Raw genomic sequence first — 18,182 nt, 5'->3', positions numbered from 1 at the left:
TACCAAAAGAACACATTTACCAAATGGGGTTACTGGGAAAGATGCCATATTGCTACCAAATGAACTCCTCAAAAAAATGTTATATATGCACATGAATTACAGAGTCGCTGACAAGCTCAGAGGACAAATGACAGAGAGTCGCCACACCTGAGGTTAATAACAAACCCTATTTCTACCCCTGTGCCCGACAGTGAGGGAGAGGGACGGTGAAGGAGACTTAGAGCACGTGCACAGAGCATGAGACAGCAACCACCTCGCCCAGTCCCAAACAAACCCAAAGACTCCCCGTCATACCAGTTCCCGATTCCGCCCTTACCTCCTGTCGGTCTGTCTCAGGGGACCGATGAACAGACACAAGAACACGCACCTGAGGTCTCTGGCGTCTTGTGTCACACATGGCAAAAGCTGAACACCTCCAGTACAACAAACAGGGAAACCAGACCATAAAAGCAGTAGAGAAGGTGTCCGAGGCGACTTATACATTTACATTTATTTATCTGGCAGACACCTTTCTCCAAAGTGACTTCCAATGAACTCTACGTAGTGTTATCAGCCCACACACCTTATTCCCCAAGGTGACTTACACTGCTAGATACACTACTTACAATGAGTCATTCATCCATACATTATAGCCTTCGTATTTACATTTACTCATTTAGCAGACACTTTTATCCAACGTGATGTACAACTCATTGAAAATGTAAGTGTATGACACCAACAGACAGAGAGATATAGGTGCAAACGTGATTCTTCAAGTACAGTCAGTTTATCTGATATCACCATTCAATTCAGCACACATAACGAGTAGATGCATACACAATGAGTAATTTTTTAAAACAGGTAACGTTAACAGTAACATTACATGAGCAGCAGAACATAGAGTTGATAGGAAATACAAAGGTATTTCAGAGAAATGACAATGTTATTTTATGAAGTAGAAGATCTGGAGAGAACTGAGTCTAAAGCAGATACGTTTGAGACCTTTTTTGAATGAGAGAGGGAGAACATTCTATCACACTGGAGTCAGAAGCAAGAGCCTTTGGGTTTTTGATTTTGAATCTCTTGTGCGTGAGACCACCAAGCATCCAGAGGTGCGTGATCAGGTCCTGTAGGTATCGAGGAATACCCTCAGCAGTATTCCTCATTTTGCAGGGAAAATCAATCAGGGCCAGGTTTTGCCATGCTCCTGTAGACCAAAAGAATCATGGGAGAAACTCAGATGCAGAGCAGTAGAAAGCAACAGCCTGGGATGTGTCTTTCTTGCTGGGATACAACTGTCACTGTGGAAGTTCCAGTGAAACACTTAGAGTCACCTTCCTGGAGCCCTTCTCCTTGAGGAGCTGGCTCTCCATAGCTTTTATAAAGGAATATGAAGAGTGGCGTTTTCCAAGACAGCTTACTGCCTGCCACTCAGAAAGGCTGGCAGGTGATTTTTAAGATTAGGCTTTGCCAGCTTTCAGCAGTACCTGGAAATCATGTCAGTAACATCAACACCACCAAAACACAGACAATACTTTTCTCTGAAGATCGTACTTCAAACTCATCATATCAGTATTAGCACAGTTTGTAATTAGAGCAGGGCAGTGATACTGCACTATGCAGTCCAGTTTCAGTTCCACCTCTTAAAGTGCAAATATGTTCTTTCTTTAGCCTAATACTTGCATCAAATAGTCTCCATGTGAGTTTACCCCTTTTTCTCATCCAGTTTAGCCGAAGCTGATCACCAAATTACTATGTTTCCAATCATAACACCCACACTAACTCAAGGAGGATGAACACAGCCACCTGCTCTTCTCACTGTATGGGCTGTAGGCTCCACTGCACAATTTATTGCATTTGGAGGAGGATGTCAGGCACATGTCCAGCTACAGAGGTGGCTATGCACAATGGGACAGAACAGAAGTCCTCACACCCACCCAAAATAATAGATACCACTTTAACATTAAAGGGCCTCCTTGCCAAAGATGGTTAGTGGCACATGGTGGTGGTCATGGTGAGCCAGAGCCTATCCTGGAGACATTGGGTGCAAGGCTGAAGGGGAAAAGGGCACACCCTGGATGGGACGCCAGCCCATCTCAGGACCACAACTAGGTACCCAGGCATACAGCCAGGTGAAGGTACTGGAGCAATTGCAGGGTAAGCACATGGGTCAAGGGCACTACAGCCAGAGGCGGGAATCAAACCAGCAACCTTTGGAGTCAAAGGTTGCTGCTCTAACCACGACGCCACCAGCCATCCTTCTCCAAAACAACATAAAACAATTAACTGGAATTTAGCTGAGCTGGATACACTACATTAACTATTCCACAATCATTCACCCATTTACACAGCAGAGCAATGCAACACATGTACAGCCATTTCCCAACATACGTCTGAGTTCTGTTCTGACCGAATGGTCGGCTCTCAAAATGGACGTAAGTCAGACGTATGTTAGCATGACATGTAGAAGTCGTATACCTGTACAACATTCTTTCATCCTACTTAATTTTTATCATGATTATCTAATTTTTATTAACCAGGTTTACAGAAATTTTATATGATTCTGCAGTTTTTTGCCTTTTATTTAAGATTTTTTTAGTTGATGTCTCATCATTTTTAATATTGTCACTTGCGCCCCTGGCACACCCAACGACTGCGCACCTAGCAACCGCATCAATAACAACCACTACAACCCCCCGGTGACAACCCTAGAGACGCAGTATAAAAGCACCCACTCCGACACACCTGGCCGCGGAACCTCCAGCTGAGAGATGTTCTCCTCACCTATCTTCCGAGGCTCTCTGTTCTGCGGACGCAACCCTCATGTGATACAAATAAAGCGACTTAAGTATCAGCATTTGAGTCTGCTCCCCTGATCTCCTACACTCATCATGGCAGAAGGTTCCGCCTCTTATGCAGACTCAGCGATGCTTAACCAGCTACATCATGCTGTCTCCTCGCATGGCGCCCTGCTGGGTTAGCATGACCAATCCCTGTGCCAAATGGAGGAGACCCTCCAGGAGATAGTACAAGTGTTCTGGACCAGTGGCATCACGCGATCTGCCAGGATCCCCGCTACAGCTGTGGCTCCAGAGCCATGCGAGTCACCAGACTCAGTAATTATTGGACCCCCAGCCAGGACCCCCCACCTGGCAAACTCGGATAAGTACGACAGACAACTGCCACAGCTTCCTAATGCAATGTGAGCTCGTGTTCCCTAACTCTCCGCGAACCTATCAAGTGGATAAAACCAAGAACATCTACCTGAACTCCCTCCTCACAGGCACCATGTGCTGCTGGGCCACGGCCGGGTGGAAGTCCCGCACCCCCTCCACCTACGAAGCTTTCAAGAAACGCTTCGAGGAGGTGTTCGACAATCCGTTTGACTATCCGTTCTCCGCTCAAGCTGCCAGTGACCACCTGATGAAGATCCAGTAGGGTAACTGCTCAGTGGCCGAAGACTCCCTGGAATTCTGGACCCTGGCCGAACAGAGCAGGTAGAACTCCGCCCCCCTCTCAGCCAGCTTCCAGAATGGGCTCCACCCCCAGATCCAGGTAGAGCTCGCCTAAAAGGGGAGGATTGGACCTTCGACTGCTTTGTAGAGAGAGCAATAACCATCGACAACCTCACTCGAGAGAGAACCCTAGAACATTGCCCTGCGAAGCAAACTCTTGAACCGATGCAAATCGGCCGAGGCCGGCTGGACCCCAACAAGAGACAGCACCTCTGTGACCGCCTGTGCCTCTACTGCGAAATCTCCAGTCATTTCCGCACGACCTGCCCAACTCGCCCACCACCACCTAAAGTTAACCCGGACCCCAAGGTTAGTAAACCACAATTCACTGTGTCCGTGACTCTGGAGTGGGCGAGGAATCAGGTAGACACACATGCGCTGGTGGATTCCGGTGTCGCAAGCTGTTTTATGGACGTCAACTTTGTTACTTCAAACGGCATACCCAGGCAGGCTTGTGACGCAAAAATGTAGGTCATTAGCCACAACGCCCCGCCAACAGGGACCGGACTAGTGGACTCGCATACAGAACTGTTACACATGTCGGTGGGGGTGTGCCACCGTGAAGAACTTGTGTTTTGGTTTCATTTGGTTAGCCCTAAACAATCCAGTGTTCCACTGGAGCAGTGGGAACCTGGTTTCCTGGGGACCGCAACGTAAGTGTTCTTGCTTGTCACTTCCCTGCCGGATCACCACTGTTGAGAGTGCCCCAGATACACTACCAGTGGTGGTTCCCCCCAAATATCAGGATTTGAGTGAGGTGGTCCGTAAGGCATGGGTGGCGGTCCATCCTCCGCGCAGACCACAAGACTGAGCCATCGACCTCCTGCCCAGACCGCTCCCCTCCGGGGCAGGTGTACCCCCTGTCTCTTTCCAAACAAAAGGCCATCCGAGAGTATATTACTGAAGCACTGAAGGCAGGCTACAGTTGACCATCCACTTCACCAGCATCCACAGGTTTCTTTTTTGTGGGAAAAAAGAATGGGGTCTGCACCTCTGCATTGACTATCGTGGGTTGAATGCTATTACGGTGCGATACCCCTATTCTCTGCCTTTGATCACTGCAGCCTTAGAACGAGTGCATGGTGCAAAGATTTTCACGAACCTGGACCTTCGGAGTGTATACAACCTAATCCGCATCAGGGAGTGGGATGAGTGGAAGACCGCGTTTAGCACCACCCTGAGTCAGTATGAGTATTTGGTCATGCCTTTCGGTTTGACTAACGCACCCTCAGTGTTCCAGGCGTTTGTCAATCACGTACAAGGAGACCTCATGGATGACTGCGTTCTGGTTTACCTAGACGACCTCTTGATGTTCTCAAAGACCCAGGAACAGCACGTCTGCCAGGTAAGGACAGTGTTAGAACAGCTCCTACAAAATTGCCTCTATGTTAAGGGAGAAAAATGTCTCTTTCACCAGTCAAGAGTGCCGTTCGTGGGCTACATCCTGAGCAACGTGGGCGTGGCTGTGGACCTGGAGAAAGTCCAGGCGGTGATTGACTGGCCACGACCGAGAACTATGAAGGCCCTGCAATGATTCCTGGGTTTTGCCAATTTATATAGGAGATTCATTAGGGGTTTCAGCTCCATTGCTGTCCTTTACAGCAGGTAAGGAGGCCTGCTTGACTTGGGATGAGAAGGCACAGCGAGCGTTCCTGGAGCTGAAGAGGTGCTTCAAACAGCACTGATATACATTTACATTTATTCATTTAGCAGATGCTTTTCTCCAAAGTGACGTACATCTCAGAAAAAGTACAATTTGTGCATTACATTAAAAGAAAGAGACACAGCTGCAGACATCTGATTCTTAAGTAAACCTAGTTCGTTACTTTCCACTTGAAGCACCGATGTTCATCGCCCGAGTTGGTGCATAAAATGCAGGACACATGAATCCTGATAACACACACACACACACATTTTCAGAACTGCTCGCCCCAGACGGGGTCACGGGGAACCGGAGCCTACCCGGTAACACAGGGCGTAAGGGGACACACCCAGGACGGGACGCCAGTCCGCCGCAAGGCACCCCAAGCGGGATTCGAACCCCAGACCCACTGGAGAGCAGGACTGTGGTCCAACCCACTGCGCCACCGCACCCCCTCAGCATCCTGATAACCTTTCTACAATTTTTTTTTTTTTTTAAATGAGGTACACAAACATTCACATACAATGCAGGACTAGTGGCTGTGTAAAAGCTTATCTGGGGATGATTATAAAGTTACAGTGCATGAACATTTACACCACACATGGAACCATCTCCTTGATGGACATCAGTCTAGTTTCAAAATTGGTCACTCCACTGAGATGGCCCTTCTGGCAGTGTCTGATGCTCTCCAATCTGCTAGAGCCACCTCCCTCTCCTTAGTCGTCATCCTCTTCAATCTGTCTGCAGCATAAGACACTCGACACATCAACTACCGGATTCTACTCTCCTCTCTTAGCTTGGGATCAAAAGAGCAGCACTAAGATGGTTTGAGTCCTATCAAGTGGTCTGGCGGAGTTCTCGTTCTTCTCCTCTGCCTCTCTCAACCGGTGTCCGGCGTGGCTTGGTACTGGATCCTCTTCTCTTCTCCATCTACACCTCCTCCCTTGGCCCAGCCATAGCCTCCCATGTACTCAAATACCACTGCTATGCTGATGATACCCAGCTCTTCCGCTCCTTTCCACCTGGAGCGTAAGATATTCCACATGAATTGCTGCCTGCCTGTCAGACAGGCTTATCTGGGGATTATCATGAAGTTACGGTGGATGAACATTCACACCATACATGAGCTGGAGAGATCTTGGGGAAAGTGGATCCGGAAAAGGTGAACTGTCAGACCCTTTTTGAACTTACAGAGTCTCTCCGCAGTTCTGAGTGAGGGGGGAAGTCATTCCACCACAACGGACCCAGAACCAAGAACCTCCGAGCTTTACCTTTCGTGCGCGGGACCACCAAGCAAGCAGAAGTAGATGAGCGAAGGGGCCTGGCTGGTGTGTAGCGGTTGATTAAGTCTTGTAAATAGCTGAGAGCAGTTCTGTTGATGCATTTGTACACAGTAACCAGGGTTTTGAATTTGATTCGGGCAGCTATAGGAAGCCAGTGCAGAGAAATGAGTAGAGGAGATACATGGGAGCGCTTTGGCAAATCAAACAAAACTCGTGCAGCAGCATTCTGTAGAAGCTGCAGAGGTCTGATGGCATTAACAGAAAGGCCACACAGGAGAGAGTTGCAGTAGTCCAGACGGGATGTCACCATGGCCTGGACAAGTAGTTGGGCGGAGTCAGTAGTGAGGTAGGGACGGATCCTACGAATATTATGCAGGATGTATCTGCAGGACCGGGTTGTGGCTTCGATATGTTGAGAGAATGACAGACTTCCATCAATCGTTACTCCCAGACTCCTAGCAAAGGAGCTAGGCGAAATGAGTGAGTTGTCCAGTTTGATCGAGAGGTCGTGACAGGAGGACAGGCCAGCTGGGAGGTAAAAAATCTCTGTTTTGGAGAGGTTGAGTTAGAGGTGGTGATCATACATCCATGAAGAGATGTCTGACAGGCAAACAGCAATGTGTAGGGAAATGTCTGCTGCACCAGGTGGAAAGGAGAGGAAGAGCTGGGTATCATCAGCATAAAAGTGGTATATGAATACATGGGAGGCTATGGCCGGACCAAATGAGGAGGTGTAGATGGAGCAGACAAAAGGATGCAGTACCGAGCCCTGCGGGACACCGGTTGAGAGAGGCAGAGGAGAAGAACGAGAGCTCCGCCAGACCACTTGATAGGATCTGTCAGATAGGTAGGACTCAAACCATCTTAGTGCTGCTCCTTTGATCCCAGGCTGACCAAGACAGGAGAGTAGAATCCGGTGGTTGACAGTGTCGAATGCTGCAGACAGGCCGAGAAGGATGAGAACCAAGGACAGGAAGGCAGCTCTAACAGATCAGAGAGCATCAGACACCGCCAGAAGTGCCGTAATAGTGGAGTGACTAACTTTGAAAACAGACTGATATCCATCGAGGAGATGGTTCCAGGTGAGGAAATCAGATAGTTGATCACAGGCTGCCCGTTCTAGAGTTTTAGACAGGAAGGAGAGGAGAGAGACTGGTCTGTACTTTTGGACCGAATTGGGATCCAGGGAGGGTTTCTTTCACAGAGGTGAAATGAGAGCAGTTTTTAAGGCAGCTGGGTAGGGAGAGAGAGGAGCTGATGATTTTAGAGATGAGGGTGGAGAGTTGCAGGGAAATGTTCTGTAGGAGTGACTATGGGATTGGATCAAGCGGGCAGGTGGTGGCTCTGTATGATATCAGGAGGTCAGAGATTGCAGATTCGGATAGCGGCTTGAATTTGGAGAGGTCCAGCGCGAACCAGGCAGGGTGATGTTGAGAACTTGTCATGGATTGCTTTGACTTTGTCTCTGAAAAACAAAGCAAAGTCATCAGCAATGAGCGATGAAAGAGGAGGAGGCAGCAGACGACACAGTAAGGATGAGAAGGTGGCAAAGAGTGTGTGGTTTTTTTAGTTGCAGACTGTATTTTGTTGTGGTAGAAGGTGGTTTCAGCTGAAGAGACAGCAGAGTGCAAAGTAGCTAAGCATAATTGGTAGGCATCCAGGTCCAAGTGAGTCCTGGATTTTCACTATCTTCGTTCTGCAGCCCAGGGTTTGGTCCTGTTAGCACGCAACGTATCAGTCAGCCATGGGGTGGCACTGGGGCGTGCTGGTCTGGAAGACAGTGGACAGAGAGAGTCAAGGGTGGAAGATCAGAGAGGAAAATATTAGTGGCATCGTCGGTTGATAGATCCGAGAATTATGCAGCAAAAGGGAGAGTGGACAGCATAGCAGAGGCAAAGCAGGAAGGTGTGAGAGATTTTAAGTTGCGGCGGAAGGTGACAACGGGTGCAGAAAGAGGCAAGGAATTAGTGGTGAGGCAGTGTTGAAAGGAAATGAAGAAGTGATCAGAGATATGCAGCGGAGTGACAGAGAGGACAGAATAGCCACAGTTGTGGGAAAATACAAGGTCAAGACAATTGCCTGCTTTGTGAGTAGCAGGGGATTGGGACAGGGAGATATCGAAGGACTGCAGGAGCAACAGAAGGCCGTTTGCATGAATGTTGTCGACATGCAGGTTGAAGTCACCCAGGAGAATCAATGGAACGTTGTCCCCAGGGAGAGAGCTTAGCAAGATGTCAAGGTCATCCAAGAAGCAGCCAAGAGGGCCAGGAGAACGATAAAGAACAACCACAACAAGAGTGATTGGGGCAGTGATTGGGGCAGTGATACAGACAGCGTGCCATTTAAAGGAGAACAGATCATGCAGGTGAAGAGGGAGAATAAAATATTCCCACCAGGGAGAGGTGAACAGGCCTGTGCCTCCACCTCTGCCAGAGGGACGAGGGGTGTGAGAGAAGGAGTAGTTAGTGGAGACAGCTACGGGTGTGGCTGAGTTGTCTGGGGTGATCCAGGTTTCAGTTAGGGCCAGGAGGTCCAATGAGAGATGGGAGGCATAGGCTGGTATGAAGTCAGCAGACTGGCAGTCCCAGAGTCCTATCGAGAAATTAAAGCAGGATGGAGAGTCTGACCGGTGAGGATAAACCAGGTTTACTGTAGCAGCGAGAGCAAGAGGTGTCCAGTGGTGGTGACGTTGCACGGCTCGGTTGCCGTAGACCACTTTGAAGGTCGACATGTTTGACGCATGATCCCTCACGGAACAGGATGCCGGTGGCCTCCCTCGGTGGACTCCCACAGGTAGACTCCCTCATCTTAACACCCCGAGTTTTCACACCAAGAGGCTGCCGCAACCGTTGTGGGTCACCAGCCACTATGTAAACCGGGTTAATTCCTATCAGATGAGATTCCTAATCAAAATGAAAACAACAACAATGGTAACCAAAACAAACAAACAGACGTGATTAATCGATTGATGGAGTCATGCCCACTCCACAGTACAGGACACAAAATTGTTTAGGTGAACGTGCACCTTAACAAACCACTAAATACAAGTTAACGAACAAATAAATAAAAATACCATCCACAACAACTACACAGACACACAACCGATTGTGTCTGTCTATCCACACAGCTACACAACAAGAATGCGCGTCGGGAAAAAGCAGTAGCAACAAAACACCTACCCAAAACACCTCAAACTGCAGCGACGGACCTCCATCGCAAAATGCAATTACGACACCCAGACCCTACACTGCCGTTCGTGGTGGAGGTGGACGCCTCAGAGGTCGGAGTCGGGGCCGTGCTGTCCCAAAGACAAGGAGACCCACCAAAACTGTACCCCTCTGCGTACTTCTCACGAAAGCTGTCTCCAGCCAAGCGGAAATATGACATTGGAAATCGAAAGCTTTTAACCATTAAATTAGTCCTGGAGGAATGGAGGCACTGATTAGAAGGAGCCTCGCACCCCTTCCTGGTACTAACTGACCAATGTAACCTACAGTACCTTCAGAAAGCACGCCAGTTGAACCCACACTAGGTATGATGAGCCTTGTTCTTTACCAGGTTTGATTTCAATGTATCGTATCAGCCAGGCTCTAAGAACACAAAGGCTGGCACCCTGTCACAGCTGTTTACCAGTGGCACCCCAACCGAAAGCCCCGAACCAATCTTATGTAGCCAAGCCCAGTCCACTCGTGATGCCAGAAGGTAAGGAGTATGTGCCCGTGAAAATGCGACCAACACTCTTACAGTGGGCCCATGACTCTCCCACAGCTGGTCACTCTGGCATGCGCCGAACACTGTCGCTCCTCCAAGGGAGGTTCTGGCGGCCCTCCATGCAGGACAACATCCATGAGTACATGGAGGTCTGCACAATCTGCTCCCAATCTAGAACTCCAACACAGAGACCCACTGGCTTGCTGAAACCACTGCCAGTGCTCTCGCAGCCTTGGTCTCACATAGCAGTGGACTTGCTGATGGACTTCCCCCCTTCGGATGGTAAGACTACGACACTAACTTTGATTGACTGATTTTCCAAAGCCTGCCACCTGATCCCTTTGCCACAGTTGTCCACAGCCCTGGAGACAGCGGAGGCACTATTCCAACGGGTCTTCCACCTATACGGTCTGCCTGAGGACATTGTGTCTGACTGTTGACCCCAATTCAGCTTGCAAGTGTGGAAGGCATTCTGGACGAAGTTGGGGGTCTTGTGAGCCTCACCTCTGGCATCCCCAGTCCAACAGGCAGGTAGAGTGACTACAGCAGGGTATCAGTCACTTCCCCCACAGCTACTACACCCATCAACGGCACCAGTGGGCCCAGTACCTGCCCTGGGCCGAGCATGCCCACAGCACCTTGACCCACTCCTCCACAGGTATGTCACTGTTCCAATGTGTTTTATGGTACCAACCTCCTCTGTTCCCTTTGTGCCCTGGACCAAGTAATGTACCTGCAGTCGATGCCTGCCACCAGGCCAGCGGGGAGACATGGCATACCACTAGTGCCCCCTCATCTTCCAGGAGGAGAGAGACTGTGGCTGTTTACCAGGACCTGAGATTACACCTCCCATCCAGGAAGCTCAGCCCCCACTTCATCAGCTCCTTTGAGGTCCTTTGCCAGGTCACGCCCATTTTCTATAGCCTCCAGGTGCCCTCGAACTTGCGGGTCCATCCCACCTTCCATGTTTCCTTGCTCAAACCCTGCAGGTCCTCTGCTCTCCAGGCACCGGTGATGTTGCGCCAAGCCCACCAGCTGAGTCTGCAGCGGTTGATGGGGACACAGTCTATGCCGTTTGGGCGCTCTCAGATTCCCATCGACGGCGAGGGGGCCTGCAGTACCTGGTGGACTGGGAAGGTTATGTCTTGGAGGAGCAGTGATGGGTGCCCGCCCGCAGTGTTCCAGACCCTGTTCTTGTTGCTGATTTCCACAGGTCCCATCCAGACTGGCTTGGGCCCCACCCCAAGGGCTGTCCTCCCTCGTGTTGTAGGGCGGCAGGCGCTGCCCATAGGGAGGGGGGTACTGTCACTGCCTGCTCTGTTCTGTGGGTGCAACCCTCGTGTGATACAAATAAAGCAACTTAAGCATCAGCATTTGAGTCTCCTCCCCTGATCTTAACATTACTTTAAAATAAAATTTAAAAGAAATGGTAGGGAGGGTACCAGGATTTGTCTATCCTGTGTTTTATGTACCTACTTGAACGATGAACCTCGGTGCAGCAAGTGGTAGGTAACAAACTAGATTTACCTGAGTCACATGTCTGCAGCTATGTCTCTTTCTCTAAATGTAATGTATAAATTATACTTTTGCTGAGATGTACATCACTTTGGACCAAAGCATCTGCTAAATGAATAAATCTAAATGATTTCCTACACTTATCATGACAGTTACAAAAGTTCCATCAAGAAGATGTCTGTTTTATGTATTGACATTATTTTAAAACACTATAATGTATTAAAAGATTCTTTGGTTTATTTTTTACCTTCTTACCTTAGGCTTTTTATGAATTCACCAAACACAGTGCAGTAGTACAAGTATCATTCTTTAGTTTCTTGTCATGGAGAAAAGAGGATACAGAGGAGGCTGGACCAAAGTGCAGGATCGTTTATTCAGAACCAAAGAATTACACTTGTCCTTGTGGTCGGGGACAGGCGAACAGTCGGTCAATCTGCGAACTGGCCAGAAGCAAGGATCAGATGTCATGGTCGGCGGACAAGGCGGATGGTCATTACCAAAAAAGACGTGGAGCGGGACTGGGGAACAATGAGGAACAGGAAATGGGAAAAGCAAGGCAAGGCAGGTTGAAGAGCGCAGATGGGCCAGTTGTCTCAAATGAGATTCCGCAACTGGGAAGAGGCTGAGAAGTATCTTTTATAACTGAGTGATTGAGGCCAGGTGCTGCTGGTTGAGGTGCGGGCATGATAGTGACATTTCTATTTTATCATTTTTTAAATACCATTCTTTAGTTTCTATTTCACCATTTTAAAGTATTTTGTGGTAATATAAAAGCGTAAAGGTGACATTGCATTTGGTTTATTGTGGTAAAGCATACAGTTCATAGAAAAATAAAATGTATTGAAAAAATACATCTTATGCAATACAAAAAAAAGTGTAATAGTAAATGGAGGGATGCGTTTTTCCTCTTGCTTGTCATCTTCTTTGGGGTTTAATACAATAATGGTTTAATCCAAAGGGGGTGCAGTGGCACAGCAGGCTTGGCCAGGTCCTGCTCTCTGGCGGGTCTGGGGTTCAAGTCCTGCTTGGGGTGCCTTTCAACGGACTGGCGTTCCCATCGTTGGTGTGTCCCCTCCCCCTCCAGCTTTATGCCCTGTGTTGCCGGGTTAGGCTCCGGTTTGCTCGAGACAAGCAGCTTCAGACAGCGTGTGTGGTTTAATCCAGACAAAAACTAATTAGTTTTACTTGAATAATGCGAGCTTATCAAACGGCAACAGAGAGATTTACACAATGCCAAGATATCATCTGACGGTCACCATCATACACACGCAGCCATTAGCGCTGGCGGACGTACGACCAAGCATAATTTTTATGTTTACATATATTTTTTCTTTATTTTTTAATTAATACAGTTTTTTTTTGGTCATATGTATGGATTGTATGATTGTAAGTAGGGGAGAGGCTGTATACGCATTTACATATTACAGACAATTTAGAGTAACCAATTCAACTGAAACACATCTTTGGACTGTGGGAAGAAACCAAGCATCCAGAGGAAACCCAGGCGGACACAGGAAGAACATGTAAACTCCACACAAACTGCTCGCAAGCATGAATTCAGTTGTGCAGTTTTCATGAATTAATACGTAAACAATGACTATCATATGTATGTCAGTGTGTGTTAAGCATAAAGTATGTAATGGCTACAAAAGAGCTGAATAAGTACAGACAGATAGTCATAGTCTTTCACAGGCAATCTTGAGCAAAACACATCCTACCAATGAAGTTAAATAATATTGCTGAAAATGAATATTGTAAACTGTTAAATTAAATACACAGATTATTTTATCTAACTGTTAAATTAATACTTAGATGATTTTGTGTGCATCTGTATTTCAATATGCTATTTTATAGGTTAGGGGCATAACTCCTAATTTACAATAATACATTATACAATTAACATATAATTAACATTACTCAGGTAACCGTGTCAGTGTGATTTGGTGATATTTTAGCACAAATGGGTATCATCTGTGGGACTCAGGAATTAATAAAAAAAAATTAGTTATATCTATGATTTATGAGAATTGAAATTATGAAGGGTTTTTCAGAAATGCATTTACATTTGTCATGTGGGGAAAAAATGCTCATTTTAACAATGCTTTTTTCCAAAGCAACTAAAAATGTTAAGATACTTAATTATTTAGCCATTTATACAGCTGGAAAAACTTAACATAGGAATTTTTCAGGATAAGTACCATGTTCAAGTGTACTACAGCAAGAGGTAGGATTTGAAGCCAGGCCCTTTGAGTCCACAGGCAGTGGCTCTAACCCCTGCTCCAGTTACTACCCTGCTAAGGGTTCAGTGATGGTTCTCCAATTTGGAGCACTCAACAATTCAGGAGGGTGTCACAGTGGAAGCATCAAGAATTTGGCTGAACAAGAACTTGTTTCTCTCCAACATACAGTGCAGGTTATGGCTAAACACTGGTGTGGGAAGTTGTTGACCTCTGAGTGAGAGTAAAAACAATGCCTATAAATCCAACACAACCACCTTAAAAGACATGGAACAGATAAGTTAAACTGAATATTGCCCGTTAAACAAACGGTTCTGTGTTTCATACAACCAATATATACCACCCAGTACAGATCCATTACTGTCACAAAAACTGCAAATAATTAAAATAAGCCTGAATTTTTATTTTCCATATAATAGCATCTACAGTATATTAGTTCTTCACATGAAAGAAGCTTTGCTTCTGCAAAAACATCTCCATGAGTAATTTAAATTATTAAACAACCACATTTTTAAAAAGCTATATTATGACAAATTATATTATTCCGTAACAAACAACTTGCCATTTCCCAATTTTACATTTCAACTGTGCATGTTAAAAAGCTGAAGTTGTCTGTAATAATCAAGCTGAAACCAAAAATACAAATTGAAGAAAATCAGGCAACAAAAAAGGGTGTTTAAAAAAAAAATAAATAAAAAAAAAAAAAAAAGGGGGACAATTAACAGAGAGAAGAAAGCACTTGAAATGAAAACAAGTTTACTGAAAATGAAAAGGCCATTTCTAGAACACTACAACCTTACTGTATAAGACAAGATGAATGCTACAAAATCTACTAAAATACTGATGAAATTCAGTCCTTGATGTGTTCAGATGCAAAATGCATACCTCTGGAAAAATGTCCTAGTCAGGTAAACATGCCCTGTATCAAAAGTTTCCGGAGATTACCCTATAAGGTCTGCATACTTTGAAAAGTAGTTATTCTCAGACAACCTGCAATGCTTTGCAAACATAATGACACTGCAACAATATCGTAACAGTAGTGTATAACAATATTAAAGGGTTGGAAGAACAGAAGGTAATTAATGTGACATGTGTACATGCTAATTATTCAGTGCATATTTGACAGGGCTGGATAGTCTGCTGTTTTTCTCCAGAAAAATTCTGTGCTGCACTCTTACATCGTACAGCATTAATCTGATTTAACTCCCAAGCAATTCTAAGAATTATATTAAAATTTATTCATTTAGCAGATGCTTTTCTCCAGAAAAACATACATCTCAGAGAAAAATACAATGAGTGCATTACAGCAACAGAAGAAAAATCTTGATGGAAACTGAATTAAAGAAGGTGTACATTAGAATAAAAACTGAAGTGCAAGGAGAATCCACCAAGATCACACACACACACACACACACACACACACACACACACACACACACACACACACACACACACACACACACACACATTTTCAGAACCGCTTGTCCCGTACGGGGTCACGGGGAACCGGAGCCAACCCGGTAACACAGGGCGTAAGGCAAGAGGGGGAGGGGACACACCCAGGACGGGACGTCAGTCCATCGCAAGGCACCCCAAGCGGGACTCGAACCACAGACCCACCGGACAGCAGGACTGTGGTCCAACCCACTGCACCACCGCACCCCCTCTCCACCAAGATCAATGTGTGCTAACTCAGTCTGGCAGCTACTGATGTATCTGTCTCAAGCCAAGAGTCATTTAAACAGCCATTACAGCATATCTGAATGGGAATAGAAGACAGGAGAGGAGAACATCCACAGCTTTGATTCAGTGCTGCCCACTCACTTCCTTGTACTTCCTTCCAAGGATCTCAGAGTTGCATCATCCATCAATTAATCCATTACTGATAACTGCTTGTGCAATTCAGGGTCAACGTAGTCCACAGTCTATCACCGAAGCATAGTGGAGGAGGCAGGGTATACACAGTCCATCACAAGGCAATCTCACACACACACACACACACACACACACACACACACACTCATAACTACTGAAAATTTTGTCAAAATTTCAACCGAAACACAGAAGTCTGAACTGGGACAGTGAGAGCACCTAGAGGAAAACCACACAAAGATGGCGAGAATATACAAACTCCACACATACTAAACCAGACTCTAACCCATAACCAAACACACAGCCCATGAACTGTCAGGCAACAGCTAAACCCACTGTAACACTATGCTGCCCACAAAAATAATAAATCTGCATCCCAAAACAAGCAGCAAGATGGCAGAAGGCCGGGACTTGCCAAAAAAAAAAGGTTTGAGTGCATGCGAGAAACAACCAACATTGAACGGGATGCAGAAGCGATGACCTTCTCAAGCTGAAGGACCCTCAATTGGACTTTACATTCCTGTCTGCCTTGTTAAACATCTCAGCATCTATCAGAACACAGGCTCCAAAGCATCTAACACAGTGGCATCACCCACACCCAGTAGTACCCCTTCAGAATCACACCATACAGATCATCTGTCAGATGTTTCTGCAGTACTTCCAAAGCCACCTTTCGAGCTAAGAAACACATGATATAAGCGATGAGGCCTTCATAACTGCTGCAGACACACGCAAAACACACGCTTTATCTTAAACACACCCACATGCAGCTGTGTATGTCCCATGTCATGTCCTTGAAACAACTAATCTCTGATGTAACAGTCATCTGCCAGTCGAGAGTGACATGGCTCCGTGTACTTTTCCAGTGCTGCCTCTACTGAAACGCAAGCTTGTCTACACCGTACACGCACAAGTGCGTTCCACATGCCATCCAACCCAAACCCCGATATGAGGATTTGATGAATATTAATCAAACTCTACAGTGTGTCTGAATCGATGTGTAATTCACCTACACAGAAAGACACCAGGCAGTTCGTACATGTCAGTCTTCCTTACATGTCGCCGTCCCACCCGCGTGTGTCACTAGCTCGCTGTTGACCTACCAGAGGTGGCATAGCGCGCCGCTCTCGCGCTTCCCTTTTCCACCGACTACTGGAAACGTCTGCAGGCTCCGGAAAAATCATCACCCCCGGTCACCCCCCGGTCACCCCCCGTCACCCCCCCCAACCCCCCCGGTCCTGCGCGCAAAAAACAGATATATACCACCACCTCTGCTCTGCACGTGAGACGATTTCGTTCGTGAAGGCGAATACCAAGTTCAGAGAACCAAATTAAACAGGAAATTATTAATCCGTTATTAGATCTGTCTATCTATGCTTCTGCCATCCGAAGAAGAGCAACTGTGTGAAGCCGGGTGGGTCAAAAGATGTTAATTTCTCAAAGAGACAGTTTTACAAACTGAATCCCCTCGGGCTGTACTACTGTAGCGTGCTGTAATAGACTAGTGCAATAATAACAAATTCACAAACCAAGTGTGTTTCGCTGGGCAAGCCCTGAAAGCCGGGTACACCATTCAAATCTTCTGAGGAAAAAGTTACACCATCCATGTCTACGAAACTGTCCGAAGACATGTTGGATTCCCAAGGCGAGCAGAAAATTTAACCTCCAAGTCAAGTGCGGAGTCAGTGGCCAGCCAGTGTGAACGAGTGACAATGAATAATATGAATCATCCGGCTCGGTAGATAACGGTCCGCTAGGCAGTGCTCACCAGCAGCAGGCACAACGCCTCTGTAAATGGTAAAAATAATGCCATCAAATTACACAAACCGGCGCTAACAAGTTCTGCATAATTATCTTGAGAATTTACTGACTCTCACTCTCTTGTCCGTTTACAACAACAGAGTAAATAACCTCACTCGCTGTTCAGTTCATCATCTGCCCGCAACTGAACTGAACTTCATTGTGTACTGATCACGTTCTTAAGTACTTCTGCTAAATTTGTTACGAATCGCGAAATCGAAACACTTTCAAGCCCTTCTTACCTTTTTTGCCCGACTCGTCGAATTCCACCTTTCTCTATTTCTTTCTTTAAATGTCTCAGTCAATTTAAACTGCGACCGGTCAGTTCGTTGCGATTGGATTCTTTCAACTCAATATTAAACTTTTTAATACACATTTCCGGAAATCGTTCGCGTGGCATTTTGGTACCTGTAGTTTTAAAACGCTCCAATTTTCCTTTAAGCACTTGAGCTCGCTGCAGTGCATAGCGAGGCAAGAGACTACAAATCCCAAAGTGTTTCGTTAATGGAAGAAGAAAGCGCATGCGTAAATCATGTACTTTTGTGACGCTGCTTCAAACTGCCATACCACAGAGCGTTTCAAAACATGATATGATAGCAATATTGTAGCGTCCCCCCATGGAGCTACT

General features: G+C 46.4%; 1 protein-coding gene across 7 annotated transcripts in view; it reads right to left on the bottom strand.

Moving 5' to 3' along the window:
* The window catches only part of phactr4b (phosphatase and actin regulator 4b), an 81,530-nt gene extending 63,622 nt beyond the window's left edge, over window positions 1-17,908 (bottom strand). For all 7 annotated transcript variants that reach the window (XM_018754753.1, XM_018754757.1, XM_018754761.1 and 4 more), the window contains exon 1: window positions 17,797-17,908. The gene's annotated coding sequence lies outside the window, so the exon portion shown is untranslated. The remainder of the gene's footprint in view (window positions 1-17,796) is intronic.
* Window positions 17,909-18,182: the final 274 nt, after the last annotated feature.

This window comes from Scleropages formosus, chromosome 8 (genome assembly GCF_900964775.1).
Source record: "Scleropages formosus chromosome 8, fSclFor1.1, whole genome shotgun sequence".
NCBI lineage: Eukaryota > Metazoa > Chordata > Actinopteri > Osteoglossiformes > Osteoglossidae > Scleropages > Scleropages formosus.
This window is presented reverse-complemented; position numbering and strand designations above follow the sequence as displayed.